Here is a 13,379-nt window from a genome sequence, read left to right as displayed (position 1 = left end):
ACACGAGACTTAGGCTGAGTAGAACTGTCTATTTTCTTATGTTCTACACGACTAGGAGATTCAGAAGGTCTTTTGAGGATCTTAGTGGGAACAAAGGAGTTTTGACTAAGGGTTGATGAATAAGAATTCTGAGATAACCTTGGTTTGGAGTTTGCAATAAACCTGGAATTTTGTCTAGTCTTAACTTCCTTTTTATGTGCATTTCGAGCTTCTACTTTGGGATCTACAATATCCTTCCTATACAACATTGGGTTTTCTCTTAGGATGAGACGAGGATTTTGAGGTTTGTCCTTCGGATGGATTCCTAAATTCAGGAGTAATGGGAACCAATTTAGCTTTTGAGACTACTAAGGAATCAGATTCGTAGGAATCAGAGGACACATAGCTTGAGACTTCAACTTTATCATCTAAGGATGCCCATACAAACTCAGAGGTATCAGTTTCAGTTGTCAGGGAAGGAATTTCTTCAATTACACAGTTGTTTGTATGATTACTTCTAGGAACATAATCTACGCAATTTGGAAGACTATAATGATATTCCGTGGTCCGATTTAGGTCCAGGTTTAGCAGAGGCGGAAGAGACGTGGAATCAGGATACTTGACAACTATTGGTTTGAACTCAGGAATTAGGGACTCAAAATGGTCAGTAGTCTCCGGAAGTGGTGACAAGGAAGAAACAGGGGTGTCCGAAAGTTTAATGTTCGGAACCTCTCCCATGAATGTCAAATTTTGCAATTCCTTCAAGGGACTAATAATTAGTTTCAGAAACTCGCTTCCGAGACCAGGTGGTTTAGACCATGGATGACGAAAATTATTAGTCATCCGGATGTCCACTTCAAGCATGTCTACAGAGTTATGCAAAGCATCTATCTTTGCATTGAGACATTTGTTATCAGCAATTACAACATTTCGTTCAGAATAGGTGATTTCACATTTATCTTTCAAAATGATACATTCATCGTTTGACATTACAAGCTCATGCTCTAAAGACTCGATTTTCAATTTCTTATCCTCAAAATGTAACCTAAGACGACTTAGTTCACAATCCTTCTTCTCACGAGCTTCTATGGCAGACTCATAGGCTTTATAAATGGTGTTCGTATCTGTTTGGATTTGGGTCAGATAAAGTTCACAAAGAGACAAATCAAAATTATTATCAGAGATCATAGATTTTACCTGCTGAACCATGCTTCGACCGGGTGGATCATTGGTTGCCATGTAGCAATAGTGAGGTTCAACAACCTCATCTTCATCATCTGAACCAGAAGACCAATACCCTTCATCACATTCAATCATTTGTCTTACCATCAGACACATGTTCCTTCCAGTTACCATATCATCATCATCCCCGGATGACCAATATCCTTCAACATCTCTTGAAACCGTTGTAACAAAGGCTTTTTCACTTTCAGCCATCTCTTGTTCTCTTCGGATGTAGTAGGCAGAATCCTTGACTTTTGGTTTTTGTGGAGCATCAGCCAGGCAATCTTTAGCAAAATGGTTTGCATGTCCACACTTATGACACACAATTTTTGGTTTGTCCGATTTGGAACTCTGAGGAGGTTCCGAAGTAGAGTTTGGTTTAGAGAGGTTCGGTTTGTATGCAGGAGGATTTTCCGAAGTTGGTTTAGATTCCGGAGCTGAGTATGGTTGAGGATTGTTCTGGTGAGGAGCATGGAATCGGTTTTGGTATGGTTTGTAAGAAGAATTGAAAGGATGTTTGTACTTCATTGAGAGTAGAGCGAACTCCTGTTGGAAACGGAGTTCTGAATCCATGGCTTCGGAATCATCAACATGATAGATTTGTGTGAGTAAGGTAGGTGCGGATGTTTGAACCAATGGAACAACGGGTTTGAAGGGATCCGAAGCAGATGAGTTCGGAATGGTTGATTCAAAAGAACTGATAAGGGCAAGAGGTCCTCCGGAAAGTTCCCTTATGGTTTGAGGAACATTGGACTCATGTCCTTGAAGTTCATCAAAAAGTTGATAGAGCTTCAACTTTTTCAAGGAGCCATTGCTTTGAAGACAAGATTTTACATTTCCCCATCCTTTGCCAAGACTGTTTATGAATTTGAGATTGTACTCCAAAGGAGTTCGGAAAATCCCATGAGCAGTCATGTTGTTGACAACGATTAGGTATCGGTTGGAGGCTGAGGCCACTGATTCACCTGGAGTGGTGGTGAAGGTGTCAAAGTCGTTTACAACTGAGGCGAGGCGCTTGTCTTTTATATTTTCCGAACCTTCAATCAGGTCTTGAAGAGTGTCCCAAATCTCTTTGGCTGATTTGCATAGTTTGATGTGCTCAAAGAGTGAAGGAGGAACACCAAACACCATTTCTGAGAAAGCAACTTGATCAACATGCAGCTTCTCGATATCATCTGCAGTTAAAGGAGCTGGGCGAGCTTCATCTTCTTGCATGAGCCGAGCAGCTGCATCTCTTACAACTGTTCTTACAGTAACATGAGGACCTTCTTTAACGGATCTCTAGATTTCTTCACCTTTTCTTTGGCCAGTAAAAATCTTTCCATTCTAACTTTCTAGTGATCATATTCTTCCACAACTAGTAATGGGGCACGAGTAGGGCCACCCACACTATTTGCGATTTGTGTTGAAATCATTTGCTGAGGATTAGAAGCAGCCATTGAAGTTAAGATATCTTCAAGCTAAAGTGGTATATAGAAGAACTTTTATCCTTATCACAGAAATGGTTGAAACACCAAGGTGATTTCAAACCAATTATAATCTGATCTTATGGATTCAAAGGACAACCACTCAAGATCTGATACCAATTATGAGAACAAGATTGTTGCGCATGGACAAGGTTTGAAAACTCAAACCTTGAGTGAATGCTTAAGATCAATGTCTGATTGCTAATAAGTGTTCAAGTCAAGCCTGGAAAGACCAGTCAAGTCTTAGATAATATATTCAACAAATGATCAAGTCATTAAATGAAGAATGAGAGTAAATGATCAAGTTAAAGCTAATAAATGAAGAACAAGAAGAATGTTTTGAATAAACTGAGGGAAAATGCCAAAAGTGAGTGAAAGATCCGTTGTTGACTTGTGTTGAATGCTCCTATAAATAGGAGTGAAGGTTACAACGAATTAACTAAAGTGCTTACATAGGACTGGACAAAAGAAATGATTCTGACATTCTGATTGTCCAAATACAACTACGGACTAAGTCCTATGAAACGTTACATCAATACAAAGACAAATATAATAAATGCACAAAAGACAAAACAACGTCACTCCGGATCATCATCCATTCCGGAAATGAGATTCATTCCGGAATGCCTTCAGTCTTCACATCTTCTTACCTGGTCCGGACAGATTGCGGACCACTCTCCCACTTCGGAACGTACACACTTCGAAATGAGTACTTAGGATTGCTAGAGGTTCACTTTCAGGATCCAACACCCGATAGTATGTCAGGAAGAACTCGACGAGTCTGGGAAGGGACTTGACGAGTTGACTCGGTTGACCACGAGTCTGAGTAGTTCATGAACTCTCCTAGTTGGGAGATAACTCGACGAGTTGGGTTGACTGGGAGTTGACCTTGACTTTGACTTTGACCAGGACGTTGACTTTGACCATGGGTAAAATGGTCATTTTACCCTAAGAAGGATTAGCAGATTTTGATTAAGTGTTATTGTGAAATTGATAGCCGGGGAGTCATTGGAGCAACCGTCAGGGATTCGTCACACGAGATTTCACAGCTGGCATTCAAGGTGAGTTTCCTCCAGTAGGAACGGGTCTAAGGCACCAAGGCCGGCCCGTTTAGATAGTAGTAGTTCCAGACTATGGTCTGATGCCGGGCGGGGCCCGATGTAGGTTTATATGCTTTTCCGGATTTCGATCCGATGCCGGGGCGGTCCCAAGGAATGCTTGTATGCTTGATTTATTTGTGATTCTTGCATGTGTTTGTATTTTATGTTTCCGGACTTCGGTCCGATGCCGGGGCGGTCCCAAGGAATGTTATGTTGCCGGATTACGGTCCGATGCTGTGCGGGGCCCAATGAATGTTTAAGTGATAATGTGCTTAGGTTTTTGCGTAATATTGTTATGCACTTATGTATTCCGAGATTTGCTCGATGTCGGGCGAGGACCGATGCCGAATAGGGTTCGATGCCGGGAAAGCTGATGCCGAGCTTGAATCGATGTAGTAGGGGCGGGGCCCAAGATATGCTTATATGTTATGTGTATGGTATATGGTAGTTGGGGAGACTCACTAGGCTTTGTGCTTACAATTTCCAGTTTTGGTTTTAGGTACTTCCACTAGCAAGGGGAAGGGCTTGGGATGATCACATGGCACACACCACGGTTTTAGCCTTGTATTGTTTAGACTTTGATATTTTTCTCACATGATTTTGATACAGTATTTGACATGATGTTTTGAGATACATGATTCTTGATTTTCTTTATGGTGATGGATGATTTATGGTTTTGTTATAAGTTTTAAAACGAAATTTTTGGTCCATATTTTTCGGATGTTTCATATACCCTTTTTAAAAAAAAGAAAAAAGAAAAAAGGAAAATAGTACCTTGTGTTCAGGTTCATTTTGGTAGCCAGCTTTACGCCATTGAGCAATGGTGGATCCATGCAAGACAACAACAGTGAAATATGAATCCAAAAGAAGAATTCTATCAAGATAAAACAAATCAAATAGGGCTCAAAGTCGCTCAAAGTGTAGTCAAAACTAGGAAGAATGAGTATTTTCGTTCACAATGTATCCATAAAATCAAGAAATAAGGTTTGTTACTGTTACAGACCTAGTAATGGGTCGACGAACTGGAACAGGTTTCTTACTAGCGATGGGTTTTTTCTAGAAAGAAAGAATAGAGAATATCAACATTCCTCCAAATATCCATAGCCCAACCTAATTCCAGAATTGTTCAATAAGAACATAAAAACCAGATGAATTTCTAGAAAAACCAGTAATAACTTTGGAAAAAGAATATCGGAAAAACATATGATATCAAAAATCGAAAATCAAAAATAAAAAATGAGTTACCGCTTCATAATTGCTATCAGTTCAATAAAATGAAAAAGCATGTAAACTCCCTCAAGTTTTCTTCAGTAATGTCTGCCAAGGACTTCCGCTTCATGCATTGGACATACTCTACGACCACATACACTTTGAAGATCACACCGTCGTGGTTCACAAACTCCTGCAATACAATAGGGGGTTTCAGCTTATCCAAACACTCCTTACTGAAAACCAAAGATATTTTATGCGATTTCATACTTCTGTCCGGTAACCAAGGGTTTTGCAGTCACCGAAAACTTCAATCCGTCGCCCCAACACGCCATGTCTTTCAGCTTCTCCGAATCGTATATCACTGTCTGCTTTGGTGTCCCAAAGGAAGTTGACTCACCGTCTTTCACCTCAACTGTCTCAATTTTTGAAACCACTTCGAGGATCGAAATCCGGTTGTGTAACCGCTGGATTGCATCAGGAGAATCGATTATGTAAGCACTAGGGTTCTGAATGGAGTACTCCTTTAGCTGTTTCTGCCGTTCTTCAGTGTTCAACTTGTGAAGCACACAATCAAAAGGGAGATAGTTGACGGAGGAGGCGATGGATTTCGGACGCTGGTTCTGGAATGATCAACGACGAAGCTGTGAGAGAAAGAGGAATGATGAGACAATCGGAGAATTTGGGAGAAAGAGGCATTGATTGATTTGTTGGAATTGATATGATTTCAATACCCTAAATGCCCTTCGATTAATTTCAGTACCATACCCCCGTGTTTTATTTTTTCAATTATTTACAAAAATACCACAAATCATCTTGACCATCTATTATTTTGATCAAACGACTGTTATTTAGTTCTCGAGTTCTCGGGAATATATGAGTTGTCAAATGATCCAACATATATATATATATATATATATATATATATATATATATATATATATATATATATATATATATATATATATATACACTTTTATTTATATAAAGCGACATGCAATATGAAATCATATAATTATTTGGATTTCTAATAACCGGGACCAAAGCTTGATATTGAAATTATAACAAACATATCTAATAAAAAACTATACAATAACATGGTATGACAGGAAGACCAAAGCAAAACAACATAAAACCCACCTGTCAAACATAAACACCAACATATGCTTTTCTTAGTTACAAAGAAATACCAACCCGTCCAGATTCTATCTCATAGAGCCGACCCAAACATCTATATAATTTGATTAAGTTACAAATTTCTTTTCTAACCTTTTGCTTAGGTTTATTTACTTTTTTCGTTTGTTAATTTTTTTTTTGCCTTTTTATAAAATTTTGGTTTTTTTAATGTCTTTACTGCATGCTTGAAGGTAGTAGGGATTTTTTATATTGTTTTTTTAAAACTAAATATTGGTTTGAGTTTTTAATGTTTAACAATTATAAAATTTTAAATAAGAAAAATATTAAGGATCATAATATTTTCCGTTCATAGTTTCTTTTTTAATCATATTATTTTTGAATCATAACGATATTATGCATCATACATTTGAATCATATTAATTCGGATCATTTTAATTTGGATCATAATATATTAAACTAAATAAAGTTTTTGTTCAATACAACATTTAGATCATTATATTTTTTGAATAATTTAATTTTGAATCATAAAAAATATAATAATTAAAGATCATTAAATATTTAAATCAAAATATTTTTAGATCATAACAAGTTAAGGATCATAAACATATTGAATCATATTATTTTTGAATCATAACTATTTTGAATCATCTTTATTTCCATCATATTATGTTCAACATTTTTTTTAAAACTTTTAATCTTTTAAAATCAAGTTGGATATCTAGAAATCTTATTTTTTAAAAATTCTTTTTACAAAGTCATTAGAACAGTGAGTATAATTATTCCTTAAATTTTTTATAATTTTTGGAGAAATTTTTTTTTTAGGTTTTTTTATAATTATAAAAAATATAAATTTTTTTTTCAAATTTTCAGGATTGTGCTCATTTTGTAGAGAATTAAATTTTAAGAACTTTGGTTTTTTCAGATTTTTTTTAAAGAAAAAAAGGGATTTGGTCGAAAAACTAAGCGGGTGGAAAAAAAAAACTCTCCAGCCAATAAATGTTGGACACGAGGGGGGGGGGGGGGGTGGCACGTGTCAGCTCCTAGAGAGGACACATTTTTTGAGTGGAGGGTTATCGTCACAATTCTTACCATTTTTTTTTGAGTTATCACAAGAGACGGACCCTATATATATATATATATATATATATATATATATATATATATATATATATATATATATATATAGAGAGAGAGAGAGAGAGAGAGAGAGAGAGAGAGAGAGAGAGAGAGAGAAGAAAAGAAAGAAAGAGAGTAAATTACACGAATGATCCCTATGGTTTGGAGTAATTTTCATGCTTAGTCCCTAACTTATTATTTTTTTTACTTTGGAACGTCCCTATAATTAGTTTTTATTGGTCGCTTGGTCCCTAGTAGATGTAAAAAGACTATAATGCCCTTTTTTATTTTTTAATTCTTTATTTGTTATTAACATTTTTTTAAAAAAAATTAATAGACAAGTGGGTCCCACCTGTCATCACCCCCTTCTCTTACCGACTCACCCCTAACTTCTATTCGTATTCATCTTCAGGTTCAAGACATCGACGCCTTCACCATAACCTTCTTCTTCTGGTCCTTCAACTCCGGCGAACCAACACACACCCAACAGTTCTTCTCTGACTTTTCCACTACCACCACCTAGCCTATTATAACCTTTGCTGGAAAAGAATAATGGCACCAAAAAGTAAAATTATAGAACTAGATCAATTGAAAACCAAAACTGAAATACAAATGTGTAACATCCTGACTCCCAGGTATGATATTTAATTTATTTTATTCTTTTTGTCAGATCAACTCGATGAGTTGGATGCCCCAACTCGCCTAGAGAATATTATGGCCGCGGGATTTTAGAGTCAACTCGACGAGTCGGAGGAGCCCGACTCGACGAGTAGGAGCTGAGCGAGAAAACCCTAATTTTCCGGGTTTGTGTCCTATTTAAAGGACCTTAAGCCCTCATTTCCGCACCGATGGTTACTGAAGGTTTTTAAGAGAGATCTCTGGGTGCAACAAACTTCCTAGATCTTCGAGTCATCTTTAAACGAAAGGTCGATGAAACCAAATATTTCATCCCTTTGACTGCCATGAATCGTCTTACAAGGAAGCAAATTGAAGTTTGTCGAACCGCAGTTCAAAAGTCAAAACACACAACTGACGAAGTCAAGTTCGAAATTTTAAGGAGAATCACCTGGTTAGAGAATGTCAGAAAATTTTGGTGGATTCTCATCAAGTTCCTGAAACTCGATAACTGAAGAAAAGTTAAAGAGGTCACTTAGGGGGAAATTGTTGAATCATATAAGTGACCCTCTTGAACTAAGTCTACCGCAGCATACCAAGATCCGCAGTCAACACTGATCAGCACTCCCATCCGAAGTCATCATCATCAGCAGTTCAATATCTTGTTTTTCTAGTTTAGCTCTTTATCTGCTTTTATTAGAATACTCTCTTTTGTCCAGTATGCCTTGCATGGCTACTCATAGATAGTTGAACAAGTGTAATACTTGAGTCTCTATATATAGAGCTCAATCTTTCTTATTTAAGATCTCCGATAACACTTCGCATCTTGAATCTCATATTCTGTGTTATTATTCTCATCCCATTCTTACTCTCAAAGTTCACTAAAATATAACTGATTATTATCTCCCTACGGAGCAAGTCATTCTTGACTTAATCACTAAGTTTGATCTCACTTACTAACTTGGTCTGAATGCATTCCTTGTTAAGAATCAACTTATGTGTATACTTGATATAATATCTGCTGTCATTTATATTTCCTTACATTTCCGCAACTAACTCTCTATTTATCTAACTCTAACTTATTATTATTGTTGAGCTTTTAGATCCTTTGAGATAAACTATTTCGCAACTATACTTGTTCTAACGTTTGTTCAAGTGTGTCTCAAGTTTTTCTCTCAACAATTGGTATCAGAGCCATAGTGGTTGCCTATTGAAGCAAAACTCTGTGTTTCAAAAAGCCTTCTATACCACTGAAGCTCATTTATTTAAAAATAAAAAAACAAAAAAAAACTTTTCAAAACAAGGAAATATGGCACAAGAATTATCTCTTAATGTATCAAACAGTGTTGGTGGTTCGAATAGAGCACCAATACTTGTGGCAAATGAATATCATCATTGGTCTCAAAGAATGGAAATATATTTGAGGAGACTCGGAAGAGACGTATGGAGATCTGTTGAAGAAGGGCCTCATGTTCCTGTTCTAACTCCGGTACAAACCGATGGAGCCACATCTAGACTAGGAGGAGGTCAAACAGCGATGAATCGTCCCACCAAAGACGATCTTGACAAAATTGAAAATGACGCTATTGCCTTTTATGAGATCTCGTGTGGAGTTGCGCCTGACAACTTCGACATAATCATAAATTGCAAATCCGCAAAGGAGATCTGGGATGTTCTTAAAAATCTGTATGAAGGAACTGAACAAGCTCAAGACAAAAAGCTTACTACTGCACTCAATGAGTTTAATAACTTTAAAGCTCATGCCAGTGAAAGTTTGGAAGATTCCTTTAAGAGATTCAATCTGATAGTCACAAAGCTATCCAATGCTGGCACGGTCCGAAGCAACCATGAAACAAATCTTCAGTTTCTAAACGGCTTAGGAAGACACTGGACAACTGCCAAAATGATTGTTCAAGGAGATAGAAAAATTCACTCTCTGTCTCTTTATAAGCTCTACGGTGAACTGCAAGCTCAAGAGTCTACGGTACTCAAAGACTGTGCAGACTTCGGTGGTCCACTTGCTCTCATAGCACAATCTCCTCACTCTCAATCATAACCCACCACATATGACAACCCTCCGCAGTCATATGAAGCAGACTCAGAGTATGACGACGAAGAAGAATTTCAGAATGCAATTGCTCTTGTTAGTCAACAATTCAACCGATTACCATCTTCATTCTGAAAGAATCAGCAGTATAACAAGCCACCTTTCAACCGCAATCTTAACTCTCAAAACAATCACTCTCGTTTCACTAAAAAACCTTACCCACCACCGCAGTCTCAAAATACTCAACCCAAGGAGGCACCGCAGTCCATCCAAACCACTGATTCTGGTACTCCCTCAGAAGATAAAAGTGATATTGTGATATGTCACAAGTGCAACAAAGAGAATCATTTTGCCAAAGACTGCAAGGAAAATGTACTAAAAGATAGAGCATTATATCTCAGAATGGCTCAAGAAATGGAGGAAAAAGAAAAGGGAAGAGCGTATGTTGCTCAAGTGAAAATAGACCATCAAGTTTGGTCATCCGGGGATGAAGACGAAGCCACCAGCAACATCAAAGGAAAATGCAAGATCTGCGTGCTGGCAACTGCGGATGACGATGGGCCTACAAAGATGGAAAAGAACTACTGCTACATGGCAGAGGATAACACACTCAGCATTGTCGAACAGGTAAAACTCATGATCCGCACTCTAAACTATAGCATGCATGATTGTCAACCCTTCATAGACAACCTTAATGACACATGTGATGCCGTCCTTACAGACTATAACAAAGCCTTAGATGAGAAGAACATTGCGTCCCAGGAGATGTTTCACGTAAGAGGACGTTTGGAAAACAAAAGACTCAAAATGGCTATGTTAGAAAAGGACTTAATATTAGAGAAAAATGCAAGAATGTTGAGTGAAACACAGTTAGAAATAGCTTTGAACCAGAGAGATTTAGCTCAGAGTGAAATTGTACGCTTAAATCTTTTAATAGAAGAACTGTTTAATGAAAGTGAAGCCATCAAGAATCTTGTTAACAATGGGACTACTGACAATACTTACAATTGGGGTTGGTCCAATGGGTACTCTACCGCAACGGACTCATCACCCCGATTCAACAAAGACCGTCCCTACGTCCCTCCGGACCATGAATTTTTGTTTCCGGTCAATAACAAAACATTTCCTGAAGATATCAAAACTCACTTTGGTAGACTTCACGATCTGAGTAACAATTGTGTTATCTAAGAAATTCTCCCTGAATTTTCTAGTCCTATAGATAGCACAACTCTTCCTTGCTCTTAGACTTCATCAATTGCTGATGAGGAAATTGTTCTGGAAGGTCCCGAAGTCTCAATGGACTTCCCTTCATTGCCTTCAGACCGCATTATCCTTTACTGTAGTCATGAACCGCAGTCTGTCCATCTACCTTCCATCAATTGTCCCACCAATATACCCACTCAGACTTATTATGCGATTGTTCAAAGCTCCGAACCGCAGACCAAAGTCAAAAGTACCGTGACCATTCAACCAATTCATCATGAATTACCAATCGAAAACTTTGAAGTTGGTCAATGTTCCCTGAATCCTGAATTCTCCAGTTCGGATGAATCAAGTCCTCGTTTTTCAAAAATACCCAATGTTTCAAGGAAACCGCAACTGAATATCACTGACTGCGGTTCTCCTAAAACCGAAGCTAAAAAGGCTTTCAAAGAAGAAATTCGATCCCGTGGCAAAAAGCGGGAAAATCTTTCAAAACAAAGGAAATTTGTCAAAATTCCTAAGTCTAGAAGTCCAAAAAAAATTGTTTTCTCAAATTATCTACCCAAAAATTCTGCAGTCAAGAAAACAAAGAAAAAGGAATGTACTGTTTCTAAATCCATTCCAAATTCATCTGACACAACCCAAAAACAAGCAAAGTCTTTTCATAACAATGGTTTTCAAATCTATTCCTCAGATGATCCGAAATGGAAGGGTATCTTACCCACTCCAACACTTTTGAAATCACATCAAAATTTTAACAAATGGAAGGGTATTTTACCAAACCCAACAACAAGGTCCAAAAGATCTACACGTGCTAAATCTTCTTCGAAACAAACCTTTTCAAAATCCAACAGCACCAAAGTCAGATCTCACCACCTTCGGACCAGTCACAAGTCTACCTCGTCATTTAGACCGCCGACCAAGCAAAATGTCAGGGTAAAGGACAAAACTTTTGTATGTCAGTGTGCTTGTCAAACAGGTCCATCACATGTTAAATATGATGCTTATAAAAAACCTCGTAACTTTTCTAAATCTCGCAACACTTCAAAAAATCACAAACACCCAGGACTAGGCTTAAAAGTTGACATAAAACCTGTCCCTGCAACCTCGGTTCATGCATCATTCAAAATTTCAGCTTTTACCCCAGGCTCCAAACTAGTTTGGATGCCTAAATTAACCGTGTAATTCTCAGGCTTTGTGCAAGGAGGACCATGAAGAAGAATGGTTAATCGACAGTGCCTGCTCCTTGCACATGACCGGAAGGTTGGAGTACCTTCGGGATTTCAGGCCAGTTTGCAATGGGGGTAACGTCACATTCGGCAACAATGCGAATGGTATCATCCGAGGTTACGGTGTTCTTACTACTGGAAACTTTTCTATCCAAAAGGTCGCCTATGTGGAAAGTCTTAAACACAATCTCATTAGTTTTAGCCAACTATGTAGGGCAGGCCATCGGGTTGAATTTAATGACCAATTCTGCTACATAATGACAAGCGATAGGAGCACTTGCCTAATCAAATCCAGATCCAAAGATACTATGTATCCTCTGGATGTCTCTCTGATCATAGGCAAACCGCAGCTATGTTTTCTATCAAAAGCTGTATCCGAAGTTAGCTGGCTCTGGCACCGCAAGCTTGCTCATCTCAACTTCCGATATATCAACAATCTGGTCACAGGGGAACTTGTCAGAGGTCTCCCTATTCTTAAGTATCACAATGACACTCTTTGCCCTGCATGTAAATGTGGCAAACAGGCTAAAGCAAGTCATCCTATGGTGATCGACTCCTCAATCTCAGAACCACTGGAACTTCTCCATATTGATCTCTGCGGTCCATCCACCGTAGCCAGTATTCACCACAAGAAATACATACTGGTTATAGTAGATGACCTCACACGTTTCACTTGGGTTTTCTTTCTTAGACCCAAGTCAGAAACACCGCAGGCACTCATCAATTTTATCAAGGAGATAGAACTTCAAATTAAACTACTAGTGCATCGCATCCGCAGTGACAATGGAACCGAGTTCACTAATCATCATGTAAATAGTTTCTTGGTTTCCAAGGGCATTAGTCACAATTTCTCAGCTCCATACACACCTCAGCAGAATGGAGTAGTCGAACGAAGGAACCGCACTCTGGTAGAAGCAGCCAGATCTATGCTCAATTTTGCCAACCTTCCTCTCTATTTCTGGGCCGAAGCAGTGGCCACAACATGCTTTGTGCAGAACCGAAGCATTGTGTGCAAACGTCTCAGCAAAACACCATATGAGGGCCTTAACAACAG

General features: G+C 38.2%; 1 pseudogene; it reads right to left on the bottom strand.

The window, feature by feature from the left end:
* Positions 1-5,232: 5,232 nt before the first annotated feature.
* On the bottom strand, positions 5,233-5,802 carry LOC145139948 (inositol-tetrakisphosphate 1-kinase 1 pseudogene; annotated as a pseudogene).
* Between the last annotated feature and the right edge of the window lie 7,577 nt (positions 5,803-13,379).

This window comes from Lactuca virosa, chromosome 9, assembly GCF_052849685.1.
Source record: "Lactuca virosa cultivar CGN04683 chromosome 9, Lactuca_virosa_CGN04683_v6, whole genome shotgun sequence".
Classification (NCBI taxonomy): domain Eukaryota; kingdom Viridiplantae; phylum Streptophyta; class Magnoliopsida; order Asterales; family Asteraceae; genus Lactuca; species Lactuca virosa.
The sequence above is the reverse complement of the archived record's forward strand: the minus strand, read 5'-3'. Positions and strand labels throughout refer to the sequence as shown.